Source organism: Suricata suricatta, chromosome 12 (genome assembly GCF_006229205.1).
Source record: "Suricata suricatta isolate VVHF042 chromosome 12, meerkat_22Aug2017_6uvM2_HiC, whole genome shotgun sequence".
In the NCBI taxonomy this organism is placed as follows: Eukaryota; Metazoa; Chordata; class Mammalia; order Carnivora; family Herpestidae; genus Suricata; species Suricata suricatta.
In genome coordinates this window covers 63135544-63147973 of record NC_043711.1, presented here as the reverse complement: position 1 = coordinate 63147973, position 12430 = coordinate 63135544, and the positions used below count along the sequence as shown (strand labels likewise).

The following is a 12430-nucleotide window of genomic DNA, read 5'->3' as shown; positions in this document are numbered from 1 at the left end:
TGGTCCAGCCAAGTTTGCTCCGGGTTAGATCAACTTTCTCGGTCCCGGCTCGCCTCGTTGCAGCCAGGGTTCCCGGTCACCCGCAGGCGCCTAGGCTTCACGTCCCGAGAGGCTGAGGGTGCGCGGCACTGGGGGTGGGGGCAGCCGGACCCGGGGTCGCGCAGGCGCTGTCCTCGCCCCCTCATCTCACCCCCGCCCAGCCAGTTCCCCGAGCGCCGAAGGGTGACTGGGGGAGGGGGATGGCCAGCGCTGGAGCCGAGGGAGGGCCGGAGGCAGACACAAAGCCCGCTCCTCCCATCCGCTCCCCTACTCCTCTTCCTCCTCCTCCTCCTCCTCCTCCTCCTCCCGCTCCGCCCCGGTGGGGAAACCCAGCCCCGCGCTAGTCCGCGGGCCACCGCTCGCCCCCGCCTCCGAGACCCGCGGGGAGGGCCTGCGCGAGGTAAGGGGCGGTGGCCGCGGAGACCCCACCCCCGGTGCCGGCACCCAGCACCTGGGGAGGCTCCGGAGCGCCAGCGGGGACTGTGCGGGGTTCGAGGCACTGGGCGCTGCTGCTCGCACTGCCTTCCCTTCCGGAGGGAACCTGGGGGGAGAGAGAGTGCGAGTGTCCTCGAGCGGTTGTGGGAACGGGTGGGGGAGGAGATGCCAGGGAGTGGGACGCCAGGACCCGGGGAGGGTGACCTTCCGGCGCCCTGAGGCGTCTGATGGTCCAGGCAGGGTCTTGGAGTATCCTTAGCGGACCTCTGCGGGGGTGGGGTGAGGGGCAGCGCGAGGGTGCGGGCGCGGCGGCTCCAGGTGCGGTGAGTGTGAGTGCTGTGGTAGGAGGGAGGAGGGACCTTTGTTGAGTACTACTTTCTGGGCCGCCTACCGGGTGTCAAGTGCGCCTGGTGCCTGGGAGCGCGGGCAGGACCGTGGGTCGCACAGCCGAATGCCCAGCGCAGCTCCAGTCTGTGCGCCCAGTACGTGCAAGGGGCAGACACCCCATCAGAGGCTTCCTCCTCCGGGGGCAGAAGACCCCGCGAGAGGTCCGTGAGTCTGCCCCGGGGGCGCTGGGCTGTCGCGGTGATTGATGGCTGCGCTGCGGGAGGAGGAGCCCGGGGTTCCTGCCGGGAAGGGACGGGGCCACTTTCCCACCCTCCGGCCTCCCCGCCCCGTTCTGGGCTCGGCCTCCACCCTTGGCCTGGGCGTCCACCCGCTCAGCGTCCGCCCACCCGGCACCCGGAGCCCCTCCATGGTCTGGGGACAGCAGCGTTTACAGAATTCTGCTTTAAAGCCTGTGATTTGTTGCCAAGAAATACAGGGCAAGACCCCACCCCCTGGGCCCTAAGAGGCGCCTTTCTTCTCAGAGATCTCAAATCCTTTGGGTATTCCTAACTCAGCAAAGGAGGCTGCACACTGGGGAGCCACACTTCGTTGCAGACACACGGGGTTTTCTTAGGAACGTGCTGTCATCAATAAGAAAACCTCAGAGCACTCTTACACCAACAGGACTTCCTAAATATGGAGCAAAAATAAACACTTGGCAATCCTCGATTATTAAGATAGTATTTTAAGGCAGTATTAAAAAAATAAAGTTTAATGCAAAAAAATCAACGATGAACAAAATACCAACATTTTAAATAAAGATAGGTTTTGTTAGGCCCCTGCATTATTGTGCAAAGGGAACAGTGGTTTCCGGTCACCCTCAGTTTGTCTGGTCCCCACCTGGAGGTTTATGAGGGTTGACAGTGGCCTGCCACAGATTAGACAATGCTGGCTTTATATATAGTCTTTTTTTAGTTTTTTACTGTAGAGTTTTTATTAAGAGCTTTTATTACCCTGCTCAAATATGGCGGGATATTTTGATAAGTGTACAGAAAGGTGTGAATTTTCCTTTTGGCCTCGGCGTCCGGTGCGTCTCTAGAGCACCCTTGCATTCCCTGTGCTGGGGTACTGGGGTAGCTCTATAGAGGGCATCAGGGGTCAGGGGTCCGGTGGAGCCTGGGACAGTGACGGGTCCTTGCACCTGGATTGGAGAAGAAGGCTGGTGGTTGACAGGAGTTGCTCTCAGTAGTTGGAGACTGAGGACATGAGAACAAAACAATCAGGACCTCCTTTGGCCACATTCTGCGGACAGGTTAGCTAAGTAGAGAAGGAGACCTAAAATAACACACACCTGATGCCATGCAGGGGCAGATGAGAGGAGCTTGACTCCCTCTAGGGTTCTGGTATGAGCTTGTTCACTAGAACTTCCCAGCAGCCCTTCTGCCCTCTCTCGAGGCCTTTTCCCTCCTTCACCAAAGTCAGGGACCACTACCCGCTCCAAAGAGGAGTTCCGTTCTCCAGAATCAACCCCTTCACTGGACTGAATCCGCTTCCTCTGCATGGAGGAGGCCGAGAACTCATTTCTCTGTGCAGGGGCATGCAACACTGCCAGCCACAATGGGACCCATTCTTCACATACTCCCCAGTTGTCATCTTGTATGTGCAGCCCTCCTAATGGTTCTCCAGGGTTTTAAAGGTTTCAGCTGGAGAGGTGTTCCAGACGTACCTTCCCCTTTCCCTTTTCCTGATGAGACACCCACCAAGTGCCACCACAGGTGTGGACCCCATTTGCCGACTGTCTGTGAACAAGGTCTAAAGCCAGATCATACCCTTCCTGCCTCGCCTCCAGCGCCTAGGAGAGGACGTTGAAAAGAATGAACAAAAGTATCCCTTGGTAGATGCGCAGCAAGATATACATCCTTAGTAGATAATCATATTTTTATTGCACTTTGCAAAATGCTTTTACAGATAATACCACAGTTGTTTTTCACCAAAGTACTGTTAATTCCACTTAGTACATGAGAAAACAGAGGCCTGGAGACGTCAAAGCACCAAAGCTGAGACCAGGGCTCCAGGCCCAATAAACATCTCACTGAACCACAGCTGACTTGCTAGAGGTGTCTGTGCTCAGAGGTACACCCCAGGCACTGTCTGTCTAGAGCAGAATTTAACCAAGTTGTTAAAGTTTTGTTAAGTTTTAGGGTGCAGCATTACTAAAGAATTACTAGAGAGTTACAGTGATAGAAAGCGGTTAGGAAAAATACTAATGTTAAACAGATTTACTCTGCAAGACTTTTTAGTGCCTTTATTATAATGTGCACTGGGACTCTTTAGGGTGATGCCATAATATGGACTGTTTGCCAACTTTATTTGGCCACAGAACACTCTCTCTTGAAGTATCTTTAGGATCCAGTGTTCTAAAGAGTCCACTTTGGGAATTGTTTAGTTCACCTAAATGTTTTTTTAGTTCATCTCTGACATCTGGGCAGTTTCCAAGGGCCATTAGTGCTTAGGATAGCAAAAAAATCTAAATTCTGGACATTAAAAAGGCACAGTAGTCCCCCTCAACCCCCTTGTAAATTGTTGGTTTGCAGCTGCTGTGGGCCTGATTAACAGAACTCCATTCTCCAGGTTTGGTCCCATTTGAGGAAAGCGAAGGAGTTGAGTAAACAAATGCTCTAGGGAGCATTTCTTCATGCAGATGTCAACCAGCCTTGCCTAAGCCTAACTCCCACGGGGCTGTGTGTGTGTGTGTGTGTGTGTGTGTGTGTGTGTGTGTGGAATGCCAACATAAGGGTTCTTGGGCTGGGGCATATCTTGCTTGATAACCTCCACTGAGTGAGAAGGTGCACCCTGGCGGGTTTAGTTGTCTCCCTGGGAGCTGGCAGTGTGGATTCTGTAGTAAGTTGAGGGCTACATTTACTCATGAAAAGGTAGCTACTGGATCTGGAACAAAGGGCTGCTGAAGGCAGTGGCCAGCTCACAAGCATCCAGTGTTTGAAATCTGGTGTTTTTAAGAAAGCGTTTGCCAGCAACCAACTATTCCGCAATTTTCACAGATGGGTAACTCTGGATGTTCAGCCTTTTTTTCATTTAAGAGAGGAGATGAACAGGGGAAGCCAGAGTTCAAATTTCAGAGATTGAGAGGACAGTGGCAGGCTAGCTGGGGAGCCATGGGAAGGTGATACTGACATCAGAGGGGGCGTGGCCACAAGCCGACAGTTACTTCAGCTTGCAGTCATTTCTGGGTCTCCAGTGCTGAGGGAATTTATCTCAAGATTTGACTCAGAGATTTTTCCAAAGCATGGAAAGGAAGTAGCCTCTGAGATTTATATTGAATAGGACAGTATCACCAAAGTCAAGGAAAGGAGTGTTTTGAGAAAAATAGACCTATCAGGGGTGTGTGTGTGTGTGTGTGTGTGTGTGTATGCATGCACTCCTGCATGTGTGGGCAAGGAGGAAAGTGGGATTTTTAAAAATTTTTATACGTTGAGCTTACAAGCATTGCAGAGGAAGAATTTCAAGGTCCTTCTAAGGACTTGAACCGAATAAATGGGATTCTTGTGAGTCCGATTAACAGGAGAAAAATCAAATTTAATGACATATGGGGAATCCACATAGACATGGGATTCCAAGACAGTCAGGCAGCATGAGGCTAAGGAGAGGGCTGGGGGTCTGAGGTTGTCCTGTTATGCAGGTAAGTTTCTTAGCCACAGAGACATCTCTGGTAATAGGTCTCTTCCTGATACCAGCAGGCAGTTGAGGGAGAGGTAAAGAGCTTTTGTCAAATCTCTTGGGTTTGATTGAAGTCAAAATAGTTTCATGCCAGGTGACCTATGTTGGGGTAGCCTGCACTTGGCACCTACAAAAGTCCTGTATGTTACCAAATAGAAATGTTCAATAAGCAGCTGGAGACAAGGTGTCATTGGGGCACACCGGGAACTGAAACAGGGAAGCTTTTGAATTTACAGAGGGAGAGACCAGGCATGAAGGGGTCAAGGCAGAACCAGGAAGCCCACATCCAGGAGCAAGGATGGAGAATGTGAAGTCAAACACAGTGGAAAGAAGAGGAAGAATCGATGAGCAGTGGAGTCTAGAGTTTTCACCTGCGAGTTCGTAGCCAGCGACTGTTGTGATTGATCAGGGCCTAGGCTATCCCATGTACTTTTGAGAGAGAGAGCACTAGCAGGGCAGGGGCAGAGAGAGAGGGAGACACAGAATCCGAAGCAGGCTGCAGGCTCTGAGCTGTCAGCACCAAGCCCAACAAGGGGCTTGAACTCATGAACCATGAGATCATGATCTGAGCCAAAGTTGTACATTTAACTGACTGAGCCACCCCTGTAGTTTACAATTTTTAATGAATTAACTCTATTTTAATTGAGTAGGGTAACATAGTAATGAAATAAACACTGGTTTTCACTTATATGATATCATGTTCTAGGTCAGGAATACAAAATACAAAAATCAAAACACTTAGCTAGTTTAAATAGGAAGCCAAATAAACTTTAATTGCTATATAAGACATTTTTTCCTTTATTATGAAATCACCAGAGGTGGTGGTGGTGGTTGTTTTTTTCTCAAACAGTTAACATCCTGTTGCATTTAACTCTGGTTTGTTTATAAGCATACTTCCTAAAAATAAATCAAGGCAGGTATTTCTTTTGTGTGGTGAGCAAAAGGCACCTGCATGGGTTGGGTTGCACGTGAACCTTTGGATCCCCAGAAATGAGCCAAGATCCCACACCCGAAGGCAGGGCTGAAACCAGCAGCTGTATCTTGGAAGACATGGGATTTGTCACTTGGACATATGGTGCCAGGGTGAGGTGGCATCCAAACAGTACCCCTTATCTCACTATCCAGACTTTCCTTGTCTAATGCTAAGTGCTCATGACTTTTTTTTGTTCTACAAACACATCAGCATTTCGTAGAGTCAAATGCTTGTACTTTTCCTTTGGATTTCCTTCACGGCTCTTGTGCCTGGGAAACCATTCTGCATCCTCAAACAACTAACCATTTACATCTCCTTCTAACTTTGATGGTGTCCAGTTTATAGCTTTAAAGAAAATCAATTTAACTTTTAGTTTACCAAGCATCATTTGGTGACTAGATCAACCTCTCCCCAGCTCTGTAATCCATGCTGTTTGGCAGCAAGCCCTACTCCATCTGCTGACACACTTATCTTTCTTTTTTTTTCCTCCAAATTCTCTTGTTATTGTTCACCATTAATTCTTCCACTCAAATTCCATTCTGTGAAATTTGTCTGGAATTGTTTTAAGCCTGGACACTGCTATATGAAGACTTGAACATTTGTGATCTTCTTCTAGTAAATTACAAATTGAACGCATCCCGTAGGCATTGGTTGTGCATAGTCAGACCACACGGATGCCTGGTTTCAGCGCTGCTGGGAGGTGTGGGATCCTGGCTGACTTCTGGGACTTCAGGGTTCCTTTGAGATCTGAGATCTGAGATGTGACTGGTACAGGTGCAGGTGGTCTTTCGGGTCCCCCAGCCTCAGTAGGGCATGCTTACAGATGCTGCTGAGGACAGGACAGTGTGGTCAGTGCTTGATTCCAGAGACAGACTTGTGCCAAATTTGAACCTGAAAACTCCTAATTAAAGTGTTTTGTTATTTTCCCACACAGGTTTCTCCCTGGCAGTTTTGGGATCTGAATAAGAGCAAATACAGAGGCTCTGTCTTTTTAAAGAAGGTGTTTTCTTTCCTATTAGGTCTTCTCTTTATTAAACAAACACAGGGCTCATACAGGTGTATTTCAGAGGCTCCCCTGTATCAGCACCCTGAAAGAAGGAGACTCCACCCCCAAAAGTTTCCTGGCTTCTCAGCAAACGAGTAGAAGAAGGGAGGGAGGAAGAGAGGGAGGGGCTAATGAGATGCACAGACAGGAAGGCCCCCCTACCAGCTTGATGAAAGTTTCCATGTAGAACGCTCTCCTCAAAGCTTCTACCCCTTGGTAGGGTGAGGTCTGATGTATGAAGTGGCAGTCAGACTCCACAGAAACTCGTTGCTCCCTTTTCCTAGCCATCTGTTCTTGGGGCCCCCCACCCATTCTCTCTGTATTCTGGGATTCCTGTCCTGACACATACCTAACACATACTTGGCATTACACATGGTTTTTCTCAGGACCTGTCTCATACCCCAGTTATGCCTAATATTTTTTAGCTAATGTCTTCCCTAAACAGTGTACAAGGTGAGCTTAGACCATAAAGTATTGTAAAGCATACAGATAGTCTATATTGTAATGGGCCAGTCCCTTCTCTTAAACTGAATTCTCACAGGACTCTGGTGCCTACCAGGGGTGGAGTCACACCAAAGAGCAGGGGTGAGCACAGGGCACAGTGACCTCTTTCTATTCAAGCGTGCCAGCGTTGCATATAGAAGGGGCACTTTATCCTATTCGGGCATCAGAAAAGGATTCACAGTGGAAGGGATTACCTCTGACAGGTGGATTATTTGGTGGACAGCTAGTAATCAGTGGGTTTAGGTAGAGGAGTATCAGGTACAAAGAATGAGAATCAGTCTATGGGACTTGTGGAGGACAATGTCATGTCCTAAAGATCAGACTGGAGAGATGGGGAGAGGCTGGGAGGGAAACCTATCATGCACTGCCTTGACAGCACAGTCCTGTCACAAAGACATGCTCAGGCTCTGTCAGGGATTGTGCTCTATTTCTGATTTAAGGAGAATCTCATCCTCCTTTGTCTAACAGGAAATAAGGGGAGGTCTTCACAGGAAAGTTCTGGAGACCGCCTAGGACCCACCAGAGTAGCTAGAACAGGGGCAAGCTGACTGGAGTAGTTCTGCCCCTGCATTGGTCAGTTTTCGGCCCCGGGCCACCCCCAGCACTTCCGCCGTCTCTGCCTGCAGGCGCAGCAGGTCCTGTCAGCCTGAAGCCCTCCTCCCAAGGAGACAGGTGCTGGCCTAGGGTGGGAAAATGGTAGAGGAGTCTGAGGGGACACGAGCAGACCACTGGCAGCATCTGACACAGTCTGGGATGGTTGTTCACCCTCACAGAAGCTGGCAGGGTAGATGGTCGGGAAGAGTTAGCCCCCCCTTCGTTTCTTGTGATGCTATGAGGAGCCAGAGTTTTTTACTAACCCTCTGCCAGGAGGGTATGCCTTCATGTCTGCAAGTGGTCAAACTGGCCCACCAGAGACCATCCTACATGCTTCCCAGCTGTGTTTATTTCCCACAGTTTTACCACAGACTTTTGTGCCCTCAGACCTTATTGGAAGTATTCATGGTAATCACAGGATGCTTGTAACTATGTAAATGTCCTTCTTGGACATCGTTAACTCTATGTTTCTATGATTGATTGTTCGCTTCTGGTTCCTTGAAGACTGGTAAAGTGTAGAATGGAGGACACTGAAAACCATGGGTTGAGGAGACCAGAGAACATTTGAACATCTGAAGGAGAATTTCTTAATCATGTCAGGAATCAGCAATCTACACCGCATGACTGTCCAGGCCAGTCGTTTGTCAGTCTTACTCCATAAATACGTGGGAGCATCTGAGAGCATATGTACCTCTTGCCTCCATCCTTTCTGACCCATGACCACCATCATCCTCTCCTCCCATTTCTGGCAGGTGTAGGGCCCCACCAGTGGAAGCACAAGACACTGTGATATGTGATTTGTTTTAAACTAGCCAATCACAGGATTGACTTTGGCTCAGCCACTACCATGCTCTACAATTGACTGACCATGCACCCTGGTCACTGTCTCCCTCATCTACTTCATGTCTGCATCTTTCTCCCTCCCAGTGGGCATTCCAGGGTCTGGGATTAGAACCCTTCCTTTGCATAATTGTCTTGCCTGCCTCTCTCTGGTGACTCCCCTGACCCTGAGCCACACCTTCCCTAGTCTGTGCCTATACCAGGCAAGTGGATGTGGATGCTCCATTTTTATTAATCCATCCACTCTCTCACTCCAATGAGTCTTTGACAAACTTAAAAAATATATCACATCCCTATATATAGGAATGACATAAAGATTGGGGAACAGAGGGAGTAAGCAGGTTGCAATCTAACATGCAGATCCTACCAAAAATGTCCCACCAGTAAGAACTCCATGCATCTGCTCTTCTGAACATATAGCACCTGGAATAATGGGGGAGACAGAGAAATCAGAATAACATGGCGAGACCATGTGGAATCTGATGAGATTTTAAGCATTGTGTTTCAAGATCTCAAGATACCTTGATAAATCTGATTTGGATGATTGATATAAGGTAGAAATCAATCTCTTTTAGTTTTTTCTTTTTTTTAAGTTTATTTATTTAGTTGAGAAAAAGAGTGCTTGAGGCTTGAGTGGGGGAAGGCAGAGAGAGATGGAGGGAGAGAATCCCAAGCAGGCTTCATACCCAGTGCAGAGCTGAACTAGGGCTAGACCACACCACTCTGAGATCGTGACCTAGAGTCAGTTGCTTAACTGACTGAGCCACCCAGGTGTCCCTCTTTTAGTTTTCCTAAGACATTTTTCTAGCATAAGAATCAATAAACCATTAAAATCATAATTGCAAGAGGAAAAATATGATCAGCTGTAAGAAGGAAAGAAAATGCATAGCAAAACGTGTAACATATTAGCTACTGTTTTACCATGAATCCATTTGAACTCGTGGCTCTTAGTTGGTCTTTAATATGGAGGAATTCTTTATGCATCCTATGTATAATGTATACAGGTATAATGTATAATGAAGGTGTGAAAGGTTTCAGGGAAAGCTGTATTCAATTCTTCCAGAGAGGAAAGAGGTCTGGCATAAGAACCAAGACTTCAGGGGTGCCTGGGTGGCTCGGTTGCTTGAGCATCTGACTCTTGGTCTTGGCACAGGTTATGATCTCATGGTCATGAGACTGAGCCCCGACTTAGACTCTGCACTGGGCATGGAGCCTACTTGGGATTCTCTCTCTCCCTCTTCCTCTGCCTCTCTCTCGCTCTCTCTCGCTCTCTCTCTCTCTCTCTCTCTCAGAGAAAAAAAAGAAAAAGAAAACACAACAAACAAAAAAACAAAAACAAAACAGGACTTCATAGTTCTCAAGGATTATGATGCTTTTATAAAAATAAATATCATTCCAGAAATAGAGGTAATAATAAGCATAGCAAAATATTTGACTGAACTGAAGGTAACTTACAATGGGATGATGAAGTATTATGTAATTCAGTAAACCTGCCTTTAAGAGAAATTTCCTTTTGTGGAATGCTGCAAAAAGTGACCAAAATATGGAACCATTTGACTTCAAACATTTTCACACACCATGCAACAGAGATGCAAGGAGGGTACTCTCTAACTGATAAAGCATTTTATGATAAGGTTTTCAACATATAATCTCTTCAAGTGAACATCGGTGAAAGAACACAATTTGCCTTGTTCTCAGTCTTGAGGAGGAATTAGGAAATCTTGTTTTTCTTGTAAAGTTGCTTTGGCTCAGCCACTACTATGCTCTACAACTGACTGACCATGTACCCTGGTCACTGTCCCTCATCTGCTTCATGTCTGCATCTGTCTCCCTCCTACTAGGCATTCCAGGGTCTGAGATTGGAACCCTTCCTTTTTATAACTGTCTTGCCTGCCTCTCTTAGGTGACTACCCTGACTAAACTCAACCCTGAGCCACACCTTCCCTAGTCTGTGCCTCTACCAAGCAGGTGTATATGGATGTGGATGCTCCATTTTTATTAATCCATCCAGTCTCTCACTACAATCAGTCTTTGACAAACTTAAAAAAAAATCACATCCACATATATAGGAATGAAATAAAGATTGAAGAACTAACACTTACTGTAATATTTCCCTTCCCTTCTGATCCTGTCCTGTTTCATTTACTTAAAATGTGCCAATGCCAGCCTTCAAAATCAATTTCACAGCCCACTAATAGGTTTTGAAAAAAAGATGTCTTGGGTTATTATTTCACTCAGATTCTTTCCTTCTCAAACCTCTCACACCCTCCTCACTCTCAGTTGATGACTTTACTTCTTATTTCACTGAGAGACTAGAATTCATTAGAAGAGCTTCCATCACTCCCAGCTTAAAACTACCTCCAGACGTGTACCTGTACCCACATGCACTGCCCCACCTCTGCCACAAAGCATAAAACATTTGTGCTCCTCTAGGGGGTCCACCCCCTGCTTATATGGTAGATTTCAACTTCTCTCACATTGTCAAGTTCATTACTCCAGCAGTCATCCCCTTTCTCCCCTGGATCACTAAGTCTCCCCCTTCCCCTGTCTTGGGTCATTTCATTCTAGGCACAAGCATCCTTCCCATCTTTGGAGAACCTATCTTGATCCCACATCTGCTACCAGCTCCTGCCTCTTCAACTTAGCTTTGTAACAGAGCCTTGCATTCTTCCCTACATTCATTCCCATCAAGACATTACCCATTGAACTGATCTTGTCCAGGTTCCCCATGACCTCCATGCTGGCAGATCCAACAGTCAAATTTCAGTCCCCATCTCCTTCAATTTTCTAGCAGCATTTGACACAGGTACCTGTTCTTCCTTTTTACAAATACTTGACTATGAAGACCACATCCTCTCTTGCTTCTCCTACTTCACTGGGGTCTTCTTCTCAGCCTCTTTTGCTAGCCTCTTCTCATTTCCTCAATCCGTAAACATCATCCTGTCTGGCTCTGTCCCTGGGCCTCTTCTTGTCCTTACTGATACCTGTGCTAGGTGACCTTATCCAGCCCCACTGCTTTAAATACCTGCTGTGTGCAGATTGTCTCCAAATCAGGCCCTTTCCCTGAATGAATGGCAGCCTCTGTTGCGTTTCCAGCGGCCTTGTTGATGCCTCTACTTGGGTGTCTCATAGCAATCACAAACTGAACGTGTCTCAGACAGGCTCCTTGTCCTGCTCCCCATCATTTTCCCAACTCAGCAAATGGCACTATTCTTCCAGGTTTTCAGGCTCAGCACCTTGGACTCCCTCAACGCCCCCCCAATACCCCACATCCAGTCCATCGGCAGTTTTGTCAGCCCTGCCTTCAAAATAGATCCCTATCTGATAGCCCCTCACCATCCCACTCCTGCCACCACCAGGTCCCTGTCATCTCCCACCTGGAATCTTGCAGTGTCACCTAACTGATCTCCTTGCTTTGTTCTTATCTCCTGGCCATGTTTTGTTAGCAAATTCACAGCCATTAGAACTTTTCCTTTCCCTCCAGTTTCCATTTTATTCAGAGTAAAATCCACAGTGTTCTTCAGAACCTGCCAGTCCCCTGGAGCCATGGGCTCTCCTTACCAGGCTCACCCATCTGCCTCTCGCTGGTCCAGCCACACCAGCATCCTTGCTTTAGTAAGTAGGCCTGCACCTGCCTGTGCCTCCACACTGGCCCTTCCTTGGCTTGGAAAGTACCTTCCACATACCCACATGACCTGCCCCTCACTTCCTTCTGGTCTCCCCCAAATGTCCTGAGAGAAGCCGGTCCTAACCACCCCTATAAAGTAGCAAGCCTGTCTCCCCCTCCTGATCCACTGCATTCCATGCCCTGTCTCAGTTTTCATCACACTTTTATTTTTGCCTGATATAAATCAGGAAATTCAAATTTTGTCCATTTTGTTCCATGTTGTCTCCTCAGAACCTGGAGTAGCCCTGGCATATAAACACTTCTTAATAAA

At 47.7% G+C, this 12430-nt stretch overlaps 1 protein-coding gene across 1 annotated transcript in view; it reads left to right on the top strand.

Annotated features, from left to right (window-relative positions):
• Positions 1 to 386: 386 nt before the first annotated feature.
• RIN2 (Ras and Rab interactor 2) overlaps positions 387 to 12430 on the top strand; it is a 215450-nt gene continuing 203406 nt past the window's right edge. Inside the window, exon 1 of the mRNA XM_029916515.1 lies at positions 387 to 439. The gene's annotated coding sequence lies outside the window, so the exon portion shown is untranslated. The remainder of the gene's footprint in view (positions 440 to 12430) is intronic.